Here is a 20,959-nt window from a genome sequence, read left to right on the forward strand (position 1 = left end):
GTGACAAAGACGAATCCGGCCATGTTAGGACTATTGTTCTATAACTAGCAACTACCCCCGCGCGATGCTGCGGGTTTGCATTTTCCCCCAAATTTTGTATGTAGTACAATTGCATTCATAAGGTAAGAAACTATAAGAGACACTAATTTAAAATATTATCATTCAAAAGCTGGAGTTTTGACCAGATTTGTCTATTCACATATTTCAGAAATTGATGTTTTGCACAGAAACGGGTATTTTAACCAACATTTGTTCAAAAAATGATCATTCTAACCAGAGTTCCTAAACTCTAATTGCAAAGGTAGGTAGTTCTCATCAAAATAATCTGCATTTATCTTTCGAACCAGTTACTTTACATGAGTTCTTCAAAGGTATCATCATTTGGTTCGTCTGTTGTTGGTGTTTCATTCGCGTTGATGAGAAGATCATTTGTTGCTGATTCTGGTGGGCTGCCATTAAAATGGAGGTAGTCAGATAAGAAAAGGTTGAATGGAGCTGCATATTCTGTTCAAATGATAATCCAATGCAAAACCATGAAGGTTAAGCAACAACTATGAAGCTGATAACAATTATGCAAGTTTGGCGATAACTATGAAGCTGACAGGAATTTTATGTCTGAAATCAATTCACCGGAGCATTTCAAAACAAAAACCCAGTATCAGAAGAAAATATGGAAAAAAAAAACCGATAGATGAGCAATCCAAAACAAACCCAGACCCAAATCCCTGTTCTTCTCTAAATTACCTGCTATCAACTGATGTCCTGTCTTCTTCATTGGAAGCCTCTTGTCCAACATTGATTCCTTATTTCCTTCTGATCTTCTCCTTTCACAGTTTCTCTCTATCTCTACACCTCTTGTCAAACAAATCCAGATCGATCACTCCTGTTTTCCTTTCACACTCTCTCTCTGTCTCTGCACTGAAACAAATAGAATCTCTCAGAAGTGGCAACACAACAACCTTGACTTCATGGATTCAGATCTTTTGACAGATGCTCCAAGTATCGTCATATATTCAAGTGGCCTATTTTTGAAGAAAAGCATGTAGATTAGAGTTCTGAACATACCTCGCTACTAAATCTTCCTAAAATATACTATGCAATAGCAACCATTAGAAAATGAGTACATTCTGTTCTATTAATGCCAAAGTTTACAAATCTACAGACAACTTGTATTTGAATAGGATCCATGGTGTAGGAAAGTCATGTAAAATCTGCCATAATAGGCTTTGCATCAGAAAAAATTTCAGGACTCAAAACTTTAATCTGCAATCTGCATAAGTACGCCTTACCTTTGTATTTCTCGAGTCTTCCTCTTTCTGTCTCGGTCATGACAATCGGAAGTGAATGGATCTCTGCAAACACAGACGATGAAAATCATGAAATTAATCCATGATTTTGTCCCATTTGAAATGAGGCTGTTAGTACTAAGGTAAACATAACTCGATCTTCTCTATAATTACCTTAGTATATCTTAATTTATGTTTTCATGATGTGACTGTTATCCACCAATATTGAAATTCACAGATGGATTTTGAACCGATACATATGGTGAATGATGTCTGGGATAGTGAGGCAAGAACAAATTAGTTGCTCTTGCACCAAACCACCAATAGTGCCAAACTAATCCAACATTCAGTATCATCCTAAAACTCACTCTGGGGGGGGGGGGGGGGCTACAACACCTTCACTGTCTGGGATAGTGAGACAAGAACAAATAAGTTGCACCAAACCACCAATAGTGCCAAACTAATCCAACATTCAGTATCATCCTAAAACTCACTCTAACTTGAGTTCATCAAGAGCAGGACATAGCAACTGAATGAAGCTCAAGGTCAAGCTTATTCACCAATTTCCATGGCATTAACTGAAAATCCAAGGGATGCAAAAATTGCAACCAAAGTGGTCAGACAAAATCTGTCATGTAAGGCAGAATCCAGAAGTTTTATTCTACTCCAATTTTGAAATTGCAAGACAGTAGCAAAAGCAATCTTAGTCATTAATCAAGGAGTACCTCCATATCAGAGAGAATCAAAACTTTCCCTGCTTTCTTTCATCCAAAACTGTCACAAAATCGATAAGAATACAGATCACAATCGAATTCAATACAACCATATCTAAATAACAAAGAACTAAGTTGAAAAAAATTACCCCAGGAACACTTTCAGCTGCTTCAAAAAAGCTTTCCCTATTTGAAACCAAATAACAGCGTCAGTGAGTATAAAATCCTAACAAATTCGGAGAACCAAACCAAATAGTACTAAATATTAAAATGTCAATAAAATCAAAGTAAAGACTTCTGGTTTCAAAGTTTTCCATTCAAAACCATGAACTTAAGCATTTACTAAACAATAAAAAAGGCAAAATTCATGTTTGTTGACAAACATATCAATTTGAAGTTTGCTGACGATTTAGTAAAAGAAGGAGCTCTATCATATTGTTAATAAAAGAACCCAGATTGAATCAAAGGTACATACAACTAAACAAAATATTATGATGAGGAGAAAAAAGCAGGACATTGCATTAAAGGGATTATGACCAAGTGGCCAAAATTTCGTTGAAATTAATGTAGCTTTGTGTGATTTGCTGGCTATTTCAATAGCAAACCAAAACGCTTGCATAGCTACAGCTTAGTTAATATCCCAAATACTATTAGTTTCTATAGTATTTGAAACAGTTATACACTTTGTTTCAATGCAATCAGTTTGTACAGATTTTAAGTTTAGCTGTTTCAAATACTATACAAACTGAATCCAAAGTCAAAAACTAAACATGGGTCTGTGACTTTCTGCAAGAAATTACAAACCTCTATCAATATCAATGAAAAAGTGCAAGCCACAGAAACCCAATTTGAGATCAACCCATTTTCAAAGAGAGGATCATTAAATTTCGGCAAAAGGGAACAAAGAGTCACAGTTTGAATGCATTGAAACAACAATAAATACCCAGAAATTACTGGAATGAAATAAACGAAGATGGTTCAGAGCCCACTTACAGTCACAGTCTGTCTTCTTCTCCTTCCCTGAGTCGCTTAGAGCTGCTACTTCCCCCGTCACAATTAAGATACTTATTTCTCTGGTTGGAATTTATATTAATCACAAATTCAGAAACATAAATTAAAAGCAGAACGAACTAACAGCTCAGAAATTAGAAGGCAAATTGGCTCTCTCTCTCTGGATTGTTCTTGATAAGTGATCGAATTGAAATGGGTCAAAATACCAGAAGACATGAAAATACCTGAAAACATAACCAAAGAGAGCGCATCTTGGCGGAAATTGAAACGGATCGAATTGAAATCGGTCTTCTCTCCCTATCGTTCTTTCCCTGTCTCTCACTTTCTTGATCATTCTTGAACTCTTTATGCACTCTGTTCGTGGAGCAAAGAAACAGAGCCACGCGGAGTCCCAAAGGAGACGAACACTTGTCTGGGGTACTCAAGTAAAAAGGCAGAGAATAAAAGGGCAAAAGAGTCACAACACTATTTAATGAACAGTACAAAACCCCATTTTGCCCGCGCGATGCTGCGGGTCAGTATTTTTTTTTGTAGATATTTCAAATATGGACGTCTTGAACAGGAGCTGGTATTTAATACCAGCCAAGCTTCTGTATTTACATTTTCCAAAAGACAGATATTCTAACCAAAGATGTTTTTTATATACAAATTAAAAAGTGGTTAGTTCTGGTGAAAATATCTTACAATTTAAGATTGAACCAATCATTCCATATGAGTTCTTCACATGTGTAGTCTGTTGCTTCAGATGTGTACTACTTATGGATTTCGAGAATATGAAAAGCACCAAGGTCGAGCTTGTAACATACTGCAAGTTACTACTAATAAAGAGAAGTCCACCTGCAAACAGAGCAACGATAACTTCCAATCAACCATTAACTAAGGGTTTAGTTATTTGGTCATTAATACTGTAAGATAATCATACTGGGTGTTCTTTGAACCTGTGTAGAGCTACTCCTGGCATCACTGCATTGGTGTTGTACTTGAGCAAGTTAGTCTTTCCAGCATGGTATTTTTGTGACAAAATCTAGATGATTACTTTACATATTCATCATGATTGCAGTGTACATACCTTGTTTGGTATTAATTCTTTGTCCACTTATCAGCTACAAAGTGTTACTCTTTGCTGGCATATAAGAGTCTAGGGAAATACATTTGAGCAGAGCGAAGACTGTTTATTCTCAAATTGGCAGTGAGAGAGAGAGAGCTGGAATCATGAAAAATTTGAAAGGTTTTAGCATAAGTCAAATGAAATCACAACCAAAAACATTCAAGTACCAGAAACATGCTTACCATTTTGATAGATTTGACATTCATGAAACAATCACCAATGTAACGAATCGGATTTTTAGAAAGAAGTACAGAAAATAAATTCAAGAGGTAAATATTTCAGACACGACTTCCAGTCTACCTAAATATTTCAGCTTCAGCATCACAAGCCTTAAACTTGATTATGCTCAGTAAAAAATGTAAACTAAAGGCAAGACTCAGTAAAAATCTTACCCAATCATGGAGTTGTTCCTCTTCATGAGTTTAGTTTGTGTCTGCATTTCTTACTCCAATTTGGTAGCCCTGGATTTCCAGATCTGCAGACCACCACAAAACGAAAACAAAACCATAACTTTACTACTGAAACTCACATTACAAACTCGAAAAACAGAGAATGTGCTAACCTCTTCTAAACTACCAAAAAAAAAAAACAAAGAGCATTGCACAGAACATTATTTGTTGACTTCCAGGATAAATTAACAGCTTCTTCAGGGAGTGATTAAGGTCAGTTAGAGTTGTGATTCTGGAAAGAAAAAAATAATAATAATACCGATTGTTCCCGTCCCTTCTTCTTCTTCCTTTTATCTGAGTTATCTACTTTCTTCACTACCCCAATATAAACTACAGAAACCTCTATGTGCATTCGCAAAGCTCACATCTTTACCATTCACAGGTTCACCAAATTAGAGCAGGAAACAAATCAAACCCAACAAACCTAGAAACACAGATTAAACAAATCAAAACGAACCTGATACAATAATCTTCTTCTTATCAGACACCTTCACTTCTCTAAACACATTCAATGCGGCAGAATCCTTAGCAATCTGAAGTGGGTCTTTTTTAACCTGAAGCATTCCAGGAAATTGTAAACCAACTAACCTACATGCCAGAAAATGTCCAATATTGACTAAAAGGAAAACGCTAAAGAATATTTGGTTGGTCTCTGCAGAATCCCAACAATTTGTCTCTTTTCTAAAAATGTGTTTTTCATTACTATAACTTGGTAAAGCAAATTTGGACAAATCAGAGCCCGAGTTATGAGATTAACATAGTGATTGGAAAGAAGGAGTCCAATATTGCAAATGTGAAGAAACCAAGCATATATAATCATGATGCAGCAAAAAAATGAAAATATGATCGAGGACAGAAAGAATTGGAAAGAACGAGATGGGGATTTACCTCAACTGATGGATTGCGATTGAATCACATACCCATTATCAAAATAATGGAATAAAGCCCAATTGCATCCGTCTAAATCAAGCGCAACATCTATTTCAAAACACAGAGATCCAGACTAACCAACGATACCTCTAAACAATAAACTGACCGGTAGCAAGTTTGAGATTTTGAGCAGGAAATGTATTTCTATCTCAGTTTTGGATTTTTGTGCGAGGAGAGCGAGAGAAATTTGTTGATTCGAGTAAGAGCAAGAGCGATTTGGATTGGGTTCACTGCGACTGGCAAGAGAGAGGAAAATCGATCGATTTGCATGTGACTAAATGCGACGAAGGCTTCCAGAAAACACCATATAACTGACGCCTTTTTAGATAGTATGCAACTCGAGGGCAGAACTGCCATTTCGCTGGTGAACAGTTAGGAACAGTGTAGGACCAACTTATGAGGAAGCAAAGTTCAATTCTCTGTGACTGATAACATGACCCTAATTAACACAGTATATTACCATCCGACTTTCATGTCATAATCTTGAATGTCTGCATTATTGTTTCTGCAAATAGAAGATAAACTAATTTAACAAAAACTCATCCAAGGTTTCTTTTTTTTTTTTCTGCGTTCACTTATTCATCCTACCTACCCTTTTAAAATATAAAGTAAAAGCTGATCATCATTTTGGACAACAAAAGATATCCCAATATTAAATCATCAAAAAAGTTTATGTAACCGAGAAGTTTTTGTATCGAGTAAGGTATCACACCAATCATCAACAATTATCTTCTCAATCACAATTGAATTTAAAAGCCGAAATCTGATGAGTGCTAGTTCAGGTGCCATGCCGGAAATGTCACTTAGTGACAACTCACAGTTGGTTGAATGCACAATTGTTGCTATCATCTAACCAACAACTTGCTTCTCTTCAAATAGGTCCATCTTGTCATTGATTCTACACAACGGTGAAAGTTTCTACAACATTAGCATCTGAAATTTCTGAAGAAATAAAAAGTTAACAAAAATAAAGTAGGTTGTAATTTTCATTTTAAATTGCATTTCAACTGCAACAGCACAAAACGAAAACTGAGGGGAAAATGACTGTTCAATTGGCAGGAACCTTAAGAAGAAGGTCAGAGACATGATTAATAAAAAAGCTGTAAAACAAAAATATGAACAAAAACAAAGGTACTTTTTTTATGCATAAGCTGATTCATATATTAAAAAGACAAACAAAGAAGGCACATAATGGTTCAACAATAAACCCGGATTAAATAAAAGAATGAGTTAATAGCCACCAATAGCAAAATAGAGATATACCCAAAGGAAAAGTTAAAAACAACAATACAGAGAGCAAAAATCACTTCAACCTTACGCATAAATCTAATGATCTAAATGTTGCTGTTATTCACACGAAGTCAATAGACAAAAGCAACTACAAACTAATGCAAAAAGCAATTCCAATTTTATACTAAATTAACCACATCCTTGCTTGTATCTTAAATCTTTTATAGACTGAATCATACCAAACTTGAAATTCAGCCACGCAATAAACAGAGGTAAACAAACATGAGTGTAGATAGTATTTGAAATAAGCAAAAGCTAGGAACTTGTTGTGAAGGGGGGAAAAACATACACAATTAATCCAAAACCAGACAATAACTGGAATAAGCACCTTTGAAGGGGGGAAAAAATACGACTTCGAAAAAAATGGAAGTGATCGACATCTCACCTGTCAACTTTCTTATGGAGTTCCTTTGTAATCATGGAAGAATGCAGAGATAATCAAAATACATGAACTTAAATTTTTTGTACAGGAGGTTGAGTTTACCTTGGTGAAATAAAGTTCAGTCTTGTCAAGGAGTGGACCTAAGGGAGTTATATCAGATTTGCTGCATCAAAATGACCCCGAATTAGAACCCAAAATAAAACTTTAAAGAAACAGGAACCCAAATTTTGTACATAAACTGGGACAAAAAAACGAACTGGGTTTAAATTTGTCATTAAAAGCCACAGTAAAAAAAAATGCTGATGACTAATAAAAAGAAAGGGGAGTCCTATATATTGTCAATAGTATCTTTTTTAATGTGTATGCAGGTCGATGTACAGTACAGCTAATTGTACTAATCCAATAAGGAAAAGTGTTGTGACTCCTACTTTCCGGTTCCCATTGATAGAGGTTGGCTAATGGTAGGATTCATAAAAGGAGCATGATATATGTTGAAATCAAATATAAATTAACACATAGCCAAAAACTCCTCAGCTCTATTATCTCCTTCAGCCTGCTGTGCATAATTAAACAACAAAATCTCACAAAAAGACATAAAGGATGAAACCTGGAGATTAACAATTAAAACAGAAACACTTACTTGTTTCTTTTCGTACACATCCATGTTCTTGTTGTATTCAACCTTCCTCTTCTCTGCCTTCACCTAGTAGGGTTCTTTCTCCTATATATTTTTTACCTAAAAGCAACAATCAGAAAACTATTGGAGAATATTCAAGAGTAATTTAGTTTTTAGGGTTCATGTTGTTCCTCCGAAGTTTTACTATATATTATGCTTAACACAGTCCTCATCCAAGTGTCAATACTGCCATCTAATCATGGCTAATGCCTGAAACAACAATTTTCAAAAAGCTGGATTCTCTTCCATTACAAAGTTAATAGTGCAGCAGAAAACCATAGAACTGAACAAAATTAATCAGGCAAAATGGTACTTCCTTTGCAAAATCATCTAGTGATCAGTGGAAGTTGATATTCACAAACTAACCTGTGTGCATAAAGTATGTGCCGCTGCATGCAATGGCATGGAAAAGCGGCTTCATTTCTACGCGTCTGTTGATATAATCATATCCAATATCATTGTAATTCACTGGAAAGGGGACGTTTAACCCTGCATAAAAAGGGCAAAACTAAATTAAACCTCACAGCAGGTAAAACTAGGAACGTATGTGGCGCCATTGATGATATCGGGCACACCACAACGAGGCATTGTCACACCCCGAATTTTGAATTAAGGATTCAAATCCGGAACATGACTAAAAACAATACAAATACGTTCTGAATTTTTCTCTCAGAAACAACCACTAAATATACCTCTTGATATTACATAAACCAAATCCTCAAGCTACTTATTACAACACACTCTCACCAAATCAAATTGTAAAACTCAATGAGTATAATTCTCCTCACAAAACAAATGCTGTAAATCTAATACTAATTCTCTAGACCGCACGATCACTGCCCTGATTCTCCTGACCTGTGAGATTACCCGCTACACAATTTGAATAGTTGATATGAGCATTTTAATGCGGTATTTTAATAGTTAATTCCTCACATTTTGCTTAGTTAATTCCTTAACGAATCGATTTTTAACTCAATTTCTATTTTTTAGGTACATTGGAGTAAATGATGATGAAATGAGCTGTTTGGCCCTAAAATGAGCATTTTGGCCTGAGAAAGCGAGCTAGACAAGAAATGAGGAGTGGCAGACTAACCATCCGAACTTCAAATGAGTTGAAACTTTCCAGATCCATTCTAGACACCCAAAGGATCATTTCTTATGAAGAGTGCCAGAGAAAAATATGAGTGGAAGGCCTTCAAACAATCAGCCCAATTCTCTACATAAGCAAAACCGGAAAACTGGACCTGTAAGAGGTCCAGCAGCATTTCCGGCCCAACCACATGGAAAGAAATTCTGAAATTTTACCACAGTAATCTACACTCATAGAGGAAAATTTCATATGAAGAAGTCGAAGGCATATAATGAAGTCTTGTTGGAGAAATAATTGAAGGAATAAAGGGGCAGAAACTGACTTGAAAACAGCTCAACACCACATATTCATGTTTCCCACCCACATGAAGAAAGCATTTCTTTCTCCTTGGATACATTTTTCTACTCTAAAAGATCATCATCACTTCCACATTTCTTCACCTTCATGCTTTGCTTTCATCATTACCTCATCTTTTACATATTTTACAAACCACTCTCATACTCCACTTTCATTATTTTTCTTCATCTCATCATTTCACTCTTCTTTTTCCTCCCTATAAATACACTTCTCCTCTCACTCTCAAATCACATTCCTTCATCCATTTCATCTCCTTGTCTCTCCATTTCCTTTCCATTTTCCTTAGTCAAACATTCCTTCATCCATTCCATCTCCTTGTCTCACCATTTCCTTTCCATTTTCCATAGTCACATCTTCCTTCATCCATCTCATCTTCTTTGTCTCTCCATTTCCTTTCCATTTTCCTAAACCAATTCCTTCATCCATCTCATCTTCTTTGTCTCTCCATTTCCTTTCCATTTTCCTTCTCCATTCTCTAGTTGCAAAGTTCTGCATTTTCAAGCAAGGAGAGGAAGAAGAAGAAGGAGCCGTGAAGATCATATCCTCCATCATCCACTTTGAAGGCTTGCTTCCAAGATTCAAGATCCAACCATCTAGCTCTCCATCTCCATCTCCACTCACGGTGTAATTCGTTCCTTTTCCTTGTAACCTTTTTGGTTTCCTTGTTTGATTTCGTATGAACTTGTTTCTAGTTAACAATAATGTTTAGGGCAAAGTTTAAGCCCAATTTCTATGTTTAAATAAAGTTTTCGAATTCTATAATTGTGATTCTAAGTTGCTTATGTGAGTTTGTTCGATTAAATTTGCTTTACAGAAAACTTTTATATGTTTATCTTATTTGGGTCGACACTTATAGGATTTGCATGTAATTGGTGCTAGGTTTAAGAACATGAAATCGACTTTTCATTTTGTGTAACTTGAATCAAAAGTAGTAAAGGTTCTGGACAAGAATCGAATTTAATTGAAGAGGATTGCAATTAGGTGGACTTTTCCATAACTAAGTTGTACACTTGAGTTGATAGCCTTTCTCTATGTCTAATGCGTTGAACATGTCATGATTGACTAGCTTTCTAGGGCTTGATTGCATGTTTGATAGGATTAATCTAGGTGCTTTCGCTTAGGTTAATTAGCATTGAAAAGTAAAATATGGGAAATCATTTGCTTTCGAATGTTTCACATGATCAACTCCTCTCTCATGACTTGGAAGAACAATTATAGGGTTTGAATCGAATTTGATTACATGGAATTGATTTTGATCTTTGTTCCTTGCGTTCCACCCTTGTATATGTGTTTTTATATTTTATTTATCTTAATTTTCAATTCTATAATTCCTAAACCCCCCTTATTTTTGTTCACTTGTATATATTTATTCTTTATTTTATTTTTGTAAATAATACTTTTCTTTATTTGTTTCACAATGACAGGTGTACCCTCAATCCCCGGAATAGAACGATCCCTATTTGCTTATACTACTAACGATATTTTCAGGGTTAAATTATGCGCTTCCCAAGAGCGCATCAATTTTTGGCGCCGTTGCCGGGGATTGAAAAATCACTTGCTAAATTGTATCATTTATTGTATATATTTGTTGTATATAAATTGTTTGAAACTTAGTTTAAATATTTATTTATATTATTGAACACGAATTTTAATTGTAGGTTGTAAATTGAGAGGAATAGGTGAAGTTTCTTTTGTTAATATTGGCCTAAACCCCTTATTGGTACCTAGCTCAGGTCCCTTAAGGTTGAGGGCGGCCTTTATTAACACTTGTTGAACTGTCTTCACACTTATGAACTTTTTCATCTTAGTAAGCATAGCCTATGTGGAATGGTGTCTAGGAAGGGGACAACGTTCATGACGGGTTTTTGAATCCAGAAGTGCTTGCAAATGGGCCTAAACCACTATGTGGGAGTAGCTCATGCCAAAATGGATTTTTCCTCTCGTGTTCGTCCTCCCCCACCTGGCCATTTCAGTAAGGTTGCCCAAACGATTTGAAAGGGAGTTTGTGTCTAGGCGACTATACTTGGGCCGCACGTTCACTTGATTTACCGCTTGGAATTTGATTCGATATCAATAATGTTTATAATAAAAGAAATACTTGTGAATACCCTATACGTGTAAATTATTTTGTTGTTTCACACTTTAAACTTGTAAAAATACTTTTCACGTTTTATACTCACTTGTTTACTTAACTTGTGTCTTATGTATAATATACTTGTTAATTATACTTGTAGTTTGTAATTAATAGTTATACTTGTTTTTATTTTGTATTTATTTGTTAATTATAGTTACTAACTTTATTTAATGTAGGTACTGTCTGGCTGCAAGACGTAAAATACAAGCGCTACTTGGGAGGCAACCCAATTCAGAATATAATCAGATTTGCTTTCTCTTTCCCTATTTTTTTTTATTTTTCATTTTTTCTCTATTGTTTTTATTTTAGGATTTGTTTTCGTAAATGTCTTCCATCTATGCTTACTTATTTCATTGCATGCTTTTAATTGATTACATTGAGGATAATGCAATATTTAAGTGTGGGGGAAGGAATTTATATTTTTGTCTTTCATTTTGAGTCCTATATATATTTTGTCTTTTATTTTTGAGTCCTTTATAAAAAAAAAAAAATTAAATTAAAAAAAAATTGCATTCATTCAGTCTTATTAAATTCAGCTATTTACAAAAAAAAAATATATATTTAAAAAAAATATATATAATAATAATAATAATAATAATAATAATACTAAGCCATGTCTGCATCTCTGCAGGAGTTGAGACTGAGCTCAAGGGAAATGTGAGAGCCACCGCCATAACCGCCACCTCCCTCGGAAGTAGTCTTCATGTTGCCCAAGATGTCCTCACCATGCATGGGGAATAGTGGAAGGGTTTCAATCTCCTGGTGATATTCTCCTCGTTGTTCCATGATCGATCCATCAGCACCATAGCCGACACGTGACCCAAAGTTTAGATCAATGGATCTGTCAGTGGATCTATCATTACTAGTGGAACCAAAATTGAGATCGAGAGATCCACCAACCGGAACGTTCCGAAATTCCTTCAACTTCTGCCTCTCACGAGCCTTGAGGTTCTGGAACCAAAAGAAGACGTTTTTGTCCTCGATCTGCCCATACTGTTTCAAATGAAGGCAGATCTCTTGAATCTGCTCTGGAGTTGGGTACTTAAAACCCTTATCATAGTAAAGGCCCTTGAGGATTCTTAGTTGAGGCGGTGTGGGAGCCCACCGGTTATTAGTCCCGGCTGCTTGGTTGTTTCCTCCATCCTCGATTTGTTGCTGGGTCTGTTGCTCCATTAGTTGCAGAGTTCGTGGTTCCATGTTGATGAAGAAAAGATTTGAGTTTCGAAAGAAAGGCTAAAGGGTTGAGAGAGAAAGGCTGGAACTCGGAAGAATTTTCTTTTGGAGTGAACAGTCGCTCAGAATGCACCTATTTATAGAACAAGTGAGCAGATCTCCACCGTTGGATCGACGATCTCTGAGATTAAATCTACGCGTTGGATTAAAGTCACCCGAAAACACGGAAAAGCTGTTGGCGCGTGGAGGACACGTGGGAGAACCAAACAAATCTCGAGGAGCTGTGACAGACAAGCTATAGCCGAAAGCATGCCATAAATCCCGGAAAAGAAAGGACACGTGGGGGAACCAAACGAATCTCGAGGAGTTATGACAGACAAGCTACAGCCGAAAGCAGATCTAAATGCCATAAATCCAGGAAAAGAAAGGAATATTTACACGTGGGGGAGTTTCTTGGGCCGTGAACTGTCATAACTCTTCTCCTTCCCGGAGAAGCTTTGTTAAAACCCTGTGCTTGTTGAGATTTCTACCCTATTTTGTGCTTCATATATACATCCTTTTTTGTCTCCTCCAGATTTTACTAAGGTTTGTCTAAACGTGCAGTTTCAAATTCCTTTTACTTCCTCATGGCTCGAACCAAGGTTACCCCTCACAGGGGCGTCAATCAACGCCGTGTTCTATCTTTGGAAGAAGAAGGTCGTCAAGCGGCCACTAGAGCTGGACTTACTCGTCCATGGGACCATCGTCCTATCCGTGAGCGTACCCGCAGTCCCCTCCTCTGCCTCGTCGCTCTCCCAGACTGCATCCCGGAGAGTCTTCTTCCTCACCAGCTACTCGTGCTCCTCGCCCTATGGCCACCCTGGAAAGCTTGACGGATTCGATTGATGATTTGCGTTCCTCTCTCCGCGATGGTATTATGGTGACAGATTGGAGAGTCAATTGCATGATCGATTACATCTCTGAGATGAACTGCTCTTTGATCCGCTGTCACACTGCAATAAACAAGCTTGCTCAGGAAGTCAATAACTTGCAGAGTTATCCTCCTGGGTTTCCTCGCAAGGACGCTACAGCATCACAACATGAGAACCCTCCTCAGGAGGCTGAAACCAGCAAGAGGGCTGCCACTCGCCCGCATACCGCTCCTCCAAAGGAGTAAATGGAGGTACAAGTCTAGGCTGAGAGACTTTAAACATTAAGCGCTGCATGGGAGGCAACCCATTTCAACCGTATCTGTGGAGGAGCCATCAAACGCAGATTTGCTTTCTTGAACTCTTCCTTCTATTTTATTTTCATGAATTTTAAGTTGTTTTAGGTTTCGTTGTGTTAACTCTCTTCTATGCTTGATTTATGCTTTGCATGATTTATATTTGTTTATACATTGAGGACAATGCATGAATTAAGTATGGGGGAAGGATTATTGCTTTATTGTGTTTTTAGTAGTTAGTATATAAAAAAAAAAAAAAAAAAAAAAAAAAAAGAAGTTGATGTTGGATTGTGTTTTTATTGTGTTTTTAATTGATGTTGTGATACACTAAGGTATATTGGATTAAACATAGTCTTGAAAAAGGGTAGCTGTTTCAGTCCCATTGCACATCGAGACTCCCTGTTCCCGTACCTAAGTGTTGAAATTAAATTGTAAAAAAAAAAAAAAAAATGTTGGTTTTAGAGTGTTTTTGTGTGTTTGAGTCTTAGGATGCTCCTAACGTCTAGGATGAACATGTCTCCGAATTCATGGCTGAAGGTTTTCACAATCGAAATAGGACTTAATTGAATTCTGTGGTTAATCGACATTGTGATGCTTGTATGAAGATTTGAGATAGGATTGTAACTTGGTTCATTAAGCATGCTAGGATTAAGTCTGATTCATTTGACCCAAATGAGCTGTTGAGCTAAAATACTTTCTTTTCGAGTGCTTATTGATAAATTCATAATTTCATGGCTGTATTTGCAAAACCTCATCATTCTTTTGAAAATCCAATGATCATGTGCCATAGATTTTAATGGACTAGAGAGTACTAGAACTCGGCTGTTGTGACTGTCAAAACTTGTATGCCATAATATGCACTGATCCTGGATAGGATAGAAGGCATTAGGGTAACCACCAAAGCCAAACAAGCATGTGTCCCCAATTGTGCCCGTCGTGGGACTCCTTAGAATGAACCCCTTTGAGCCTACGTTGAAAACCTTTGTTTCATCACCCTCACTACCCTACCATGAGCTTAGTACAGGATATCTCTACCCTTGTCTTAAGGACTTAGTAGAGCATGACATAGTATGTAGGGGTGACAATGAAAGACAACTGTGGGGTGGGGAAAATCCAAGAAGAAAAAAAGAAGAAAAATTTTGCCTTGAAAAAAAAAAAAAAAAAAAAGAAAGAAAGAGAAGCGGCAAAAGAGAAGAAAAATTGAAAAGAAAACTCTTGGGAAAATGTTGAAGTGTGGTTTTGGACTTGCAAATTTGTAGAAGGCTCAAGGTTGAAAATTATGCCTTTGTCCATTTCCATATTTGTTAGAGTGAAAGTTGGGCCCAAAAACAATGATAAGCCCATAAAAATGGTGACATAAGGTGGTCCTTATATGCTCTGCTAGGTCCTTAGGATTTTTTTGTATCCTTAATCTTCATTTCGAAAACCCTAGCTTAGCCCCATTACAACCTGTTTTAAGTGACTTGATCCTTGAGATGGGCAGTCTTTGGTTAGTGGAGTCAGTTACGCAGTCGAGCTTATGGTTTAGGTCCATTTGTGCACTTAGTCATTTCATGAGGTCTTTAAAAATTCTTCACAAAATGTGTTTATTGATGAAATATGCAAGCTGTTTGTTGCCTTACAATTTGTTCTCTTGCATATACTTGAGTGTGAAGCTTTTAAGCATAGCCATTTCTGAGAGAAAAATCGAGAGTATGCCCTGTGAGTTTGGATTGGACTTGTTCGAAACATGCTATCATTCACTGTATAACTTAAGTTCTCCATATCTTGCTTAGTCATATGAATGTCACAGGTTTATTAACCATGGAATTATCTTTGTGATTTTGATTAAGTGTTTAACGTGAAAGCCATGAGTTTGGAGTCTCTGAGACAACTATTAGGAGCAATAGAGTCATTTACTTGCTTTTTTGTCAAGTCTTTGTTCTGTTTTGGATTTTTTTGTTTTGTTTTGTTTTGCTAAGGGACTAGCAAAAGCTAAGTGTGGGGGAATTTGATATGAGCATTTTAATGCGGTATTTTAATAGTTAATTCCTCATATTTTGCTTAGTTAATTCCTTAACGAATCGATTTTTAACTCAATTTCTATTTTTTAGGTACATTGGAGTAAATGATGATGAAATGAGCTGTTTGGCCCTAAAATGAGCATTTTGGCCTGAGAAAGCGAGCTAGACAAGAAATGAGGAGTGGCAGACTAACCATCCGAACTTCAAATGAGTTGAAACTTTCCAGATCCATTCTAGACACCCAAAGGATCATTTCTTATGAAGAGTGCCAGAGAAAAATATGAGTGGAAGGCCTTCAAACAATCAGCCCAATTCTCTACATAAGCAAAACCGGAAAACTGGACCTGTAAGAGGTCCAGCAGCATTTCCGGCCCAACCACATGGAAAGAAATTCTGAAATTTTACCACAGTAATCTACACTCATAGAGGAAAATTTCATATGAAGAAGTCGAAGGCATATAATGAAGTCTTGTTGGAGAAATAATTGAAGGAATAAAGGGGCAGAAACTGACTTGAAAACAGCTCAACACCACATATTCATGTTTCCCACCCACATGAAGAAAGCATTTCTTTCTCCTTGGATACATTTTTCTACTCTAAAAGATCATCATCACTTCCACATTTCTTCACCTTCATGCTTTGCTTTCATCATTACCTCATCTTTTACATATTTTACAAACCACTCTCATACTCCACTTTCATTATTTTTCTTCATCTCATCATTTCACTCTTCTTTTTCCTCCCTATAAATACACTTCTCCTCTCACTCTCAAATCACATTCCTTCATCCATTTCATCTCCTTGTCTCTCCATTTCCTTTCCATTTTCCTTAGTCAAACATTCCTTCATCCATTCCATCTCCTTGTCTCACCATTTCCTTTCCATTTTCCATAGTCACATCTTCCTTCATCCATCTCATCTTCTTTGTCTCTCCATTTCCTTTCCATTTTCCTAAACCAATTCCTTCATCCATCTCATCTTCTTTGTCTCTCCATTTCCTTTCCATTTTCCTTCTCCATTCTCTAGTTGCAAAGTTCTGCATTTTCAAGCAAGGAGAGGAAGAAGAAGAAGGAGCCGTGAAGATCATATCCTCCATCATCCACTTTGAAGGCTTGCTTCCAAGATTCAAGATCCAACCATCTAGCTCTCCATCTCCATCTCCACTCACGGTGTAATTCGTTCCTTTTCCTTGTAACCTTTTTGGTTTCCTTGTTTGATTTCGTATGAACTTGTTTCTAGTTAACAATAATGTTTAGGGCAAAGTTTAAGCCCAATTTCTATGTTTAAATAAATTTTTCGAATTCTATAATTGTGATTCTAAGTTGCTTATGTGAGTTTGTTCGATTAAATTTGCTTTACAGAAAACTTTTATATGTTTATCTTATTTGGGTCGACACTTATAGGATTTGCATGTAATTGGTGCTAGGTTTAAGAACATGAAATCGACTTTTCATTTTGTGTAACTTGAATCAAAAGTAGTAAAGGTTCTGGACAAGAATCGAATTTAATTGAAGAGGATTGCAATTAGGTGGACTTTTCCATAACTAAGTTGTACACTTGAGTTGATAGCCTTTCTCTATGTCTAATGCGTTGAACATGTCATGATTGACTAGCTTTCTAGGGCTTGATTGCATGTTTGATAGGATTAATCTAGGTGCTTTCGCTTAGGTTAATTAGCATTGAAAAGTAAAATATGGGAAATCATTTGCTTTCGAATGTTTCACATGATCAACTCCTCTCTCATGACTTGGAAGAACAATTATAGGGTTTGAATCGAATTTGATTACATGGAATTGATTTTGATCTTTGTTCCTTGCGTTCCACCCTTGTATATGTGTTTTTATATTTTATTTATCTTAATTTTCAATTCTATAATTCCTAAACCCCCCTTATTTTTGTTCACTTGTATATATTTATTCTTTATTTTATTTTTGTAAATAATACTTTTCTTTATTTGTTTCACAATGACAGGTGTACCCTCAATCCCCGGAATAGAACGATCCCTATATGCTTATACTACTAACGATATTTTCAGGGTTAAATTGCGCGCTTCCCAAGAGCGCATCAATAGTGTACCGGGATTGCAACAACACCAAACCCGGTAAGCTTTTTGCAAAGCTTGTGAGTAAACAAGAAAGAACTGTTGATTTATTTAATTACAATTATTATAACTCCAGTAAACAATCAACAAATAATGCAGCATTAATATGTGAAATAACATTTAAAGCAACACATGCTTGATTCTCTTTTTACTAGCACCTTCACATACTCAAAATATATCATGGATAGATATTTGATCAATTCAGCATAACACCTTCACATATTCAAAATATATCATGGATAGATATTTGATCAATTCAGCATAACACCTTCACATATTCAAAATATATCATGGATAGATATTTGATCAATTTCACATAACACCTTCACATATTTCAAATATATCACAGATAGAAATTTGATCAAATTCACATAACACCTCCACATACTCAACATATATCATGGATAGATATTTGATCAATTTCACATAAGTACACTTCTCTTTTTAGTGAATTTTCAGATTAACTGGTAACAAATCATAAATCCACGTGTTAGGGTCCAACGTACTATACCCAAAACACGGGAAAACCAGGTTGACTGGTAACAAATCATAAATCCACATGCTAGGGTCCAAAGTACTATACCAAAGCATGGGACAGCCATCAGCATACTAAGGACACTACCAAAGTATGTATACTCAAAGTAAGCAACCTTCCTAAGAGTATAATAGTGCACTATCTGTAGGGACTAGGGCCCAAGGCTAACTTCCACATAACACCAAAACACATTTACCAGTAATTCACCTAAGCACGGGGTAGTAGATAACACCCGGCTTCACAATTGTACTTCTCAGACATAACCAATTTCTCAACATACAATCTTTATAAGTTTTAGATTGTATAAATGTGTATAAATGTATATAAATGTACATGTACACCCATATAAAGAGACATATTATTTCAAGGCAAATCTTTACTTCTTAAAATAATTTCCACATATTCATAATTGGCCATATAAAATAGCTTTCACATCACATGATCAACATTTCATTATTCAACAATTAAATGGGAGATTAATAGCTTGAATAATATCCAATCAATTCTCAATCATTTCATCATACCAATCACACGCCAAATCAACATATATATTTCACGAAATATATATATACGTAATCATCCACGCAGGAATGACCACTAATACCAACTATAGTTCAAGTATAAAAACCGTGAAATTCATTTGTATAATAAAATCATTTTACTTACCTATGGACCGTAGTTGATCAAGTCCATATGATTTAAAACAAATATTTATTCCATAAATATTTTCACACAATTACGACAAAATAAAATAATTAAATTTATTTGGTTCGTAATATGAACCACGTGAGGTTTACTCACCTTTAATCCCGCTGCGTCTTCAATTTCACAAAAACACGCAAAAACCGCTCACCAAGAAAGACCGTCAATCACCTAAATCCAATATGATATAACTTAGCCAACAACTCATAAATAAAAATAAAGACGATCCAACGGTCGGATTCTAAAATAAAGACGATCCAACGGGCGGATTCTAAAATAAAGACGATCCAACGGTCGGATTCGAAAATAAAGATGATCCAACGGTTGGATTCGAAAATAAAGATGATCCAACGGTCGGATCGAAATTATATGACGATCCAACGGTCGGATCCTCACGGATCGCCCATAGGATCATCCCCCAAAATTATCACGAAGATCCAACGGTCGGATCTTCCTGAATCGTCCTTATAAACATCTCCACAAAATTTCATGAAAATCCGACGGTCGGATTCTCACGAATCGCCTTCCAACACCCTAATTCACAATTATACGAAGATCCAACGGTCGGATCTTCGCCCGTGACCTCACAAAGTCACTGGGACAGTCATACGATCAATATATCAAAACTACAAGTCCATCGGACGGTCCGATCTTCGAAAAACATTAATTGGATTATCGAAATCGATCTAAACCGTAAAAATTCATAACTAAATCATACGATATCCAAAAATTATGAATTATATATGCAAACGATCGCATCGAAACGTAGAATCTAAAACTGTAAAGAAATCACATTTTTGACCCCCGGAGGTGGCCGGAAAATGTCGCGGAAAAAGGACAGAGCCGCCGCCTACCACCGCCAATGGTGTCGGGGCCTGGCTGCTCCTCTTCCTCTCATCAAGCTCAACAACTTTCATAACTAGCACGAAGTCTGAAAATGACCGGAAGGGGTCGAAAAGTACCTTGAACAGTTTGAAGGTGGCCGGAAAATTTCCAGAAACCGGCGAGAATTTCCAGAAACCGACGAGCTCGATTTTCGACGTAAAAACTTCAATTTCAGGCCTCGATTACTTCTAGAGAGTTGTTAAGAACATCAAGGAGAACCCACTGGAAAAAGAATCAATCAAAACGATGCACTACAGCTCGAGATATACCGATCTAAAGATTTTCGTTTCGGATCGAAAACTTACCGAGCTCCGACGAACGTGAAACCGGTCACTCTAGGTGCAATCCTCCTAGTATGATGATCAGCAGGTTGAGTGGAGTTCATGGAGTCAAGGATCGGAAGTTTTCGTCGCCGGAGCTAGGAGAAAACCGGCGTTGACCAAAATCGAGCTTTAATCGAAACCGGGCCGCCGCCGCCGCTAGGGGCCACGCCGCCGTGCAAGGTTGCCACAGATGGCTTCGGAGGAGGGAGGCGAAGCTGCTGGAGGTAGTTTGGAGGCAAACGGTGGCCGGAGGAGGAAGAAAATGGCCGGCGATCATTTGCTCTGTTTGTCGTCGTCCTCGGCCTCGAGCGGAAGAGAGAGAGAGGATGGGTTTCGGGGTTTCCCGAAACGGAAGTTAGCAAAAATGAAATGGGAAATTTCCAAAAATAGAAATTTATACTAAACTGGAAATTTCTTCCAAAATTCATAATAAATTCATACGAACTCCGAATATTGCGTTCCACATATGCACGCGATCGTATCGACGAGCTCTACAACTTTCATGAAGGAAATTTTCCCAAATTTGGTACGCATAAAAAGTCACTTTTTGAGACGCCCCTAAATGACGTACGATTTCGAAATAAAATTGTTCGAGCAATATTCACAA

General features: G+C 36.7%; 1 long non-coding RNA gene across 17 annotated transcripts; it reads right to left on the bottom strand.

Annotated features, from left to right (window-relative positions):
* Positions 1-120: 120 nt before the first annotated feature.
* On the bottom strand, positions 121-20,787 carry LOC112188805. Of its 17 annotated transcripts, none has more exons than XR_005806822.1 (20): positions 20,107-20,782; positions 19,244-19,315; positions 8,212-8,334; positions 7,810-7,905; positions 7,272-7,332; positions 5,456-6,395; positions 5,025-5,121; positions 4,511-4,593; positions 4,080-4,214; positions 3,933-3,973; positions 3,235-3,847; positions 2,993-3,072; positions 2,149-2,185; positions 2,012-2,060; positions 1,781-1,864; positions 1,655-1,691; positions 1,461-1,559; positions 1,290-1,352; positions 745-1,022; positions 121-449 (listed from the first exon to the last, which is right to left on the bottom strand). It is a non-coding gene; the product is annotated as an uncharacterized LOC112188805 (long non-coding RNA). The 17 variants fall into 17 exon arrangements; XR_005806815.1 differs by having other exon boundaries at positions 1,461-1,864; positions 5,456-5,847; positions 5,958-6,002; positions 6,210-6,395; positions 20,107-20,761; XR_005806813.1 differs by having other exon boundaries at positions 1,461-1,864; positions 20,107-20,251; positions 20,335-20,783.
* Between the last annotated feature and the right edge of the window lie 172 nt (positions 20,788-20,959).

The sequence above is a fragment of the Rosa chinensis genome, chromosome 2 (assembly GCF_002994745.2).
Source record: "Rosa chinensis cultivar Old Blush chromosome 2, RchiOBHm-V2, whole genome shotgun sequence".
NCBI lineage: Eukaryota > Viridiplantae > Streptophyta > Magnoliopsida > Rosales > Rosaceae > Rosa > Rosa chinensis.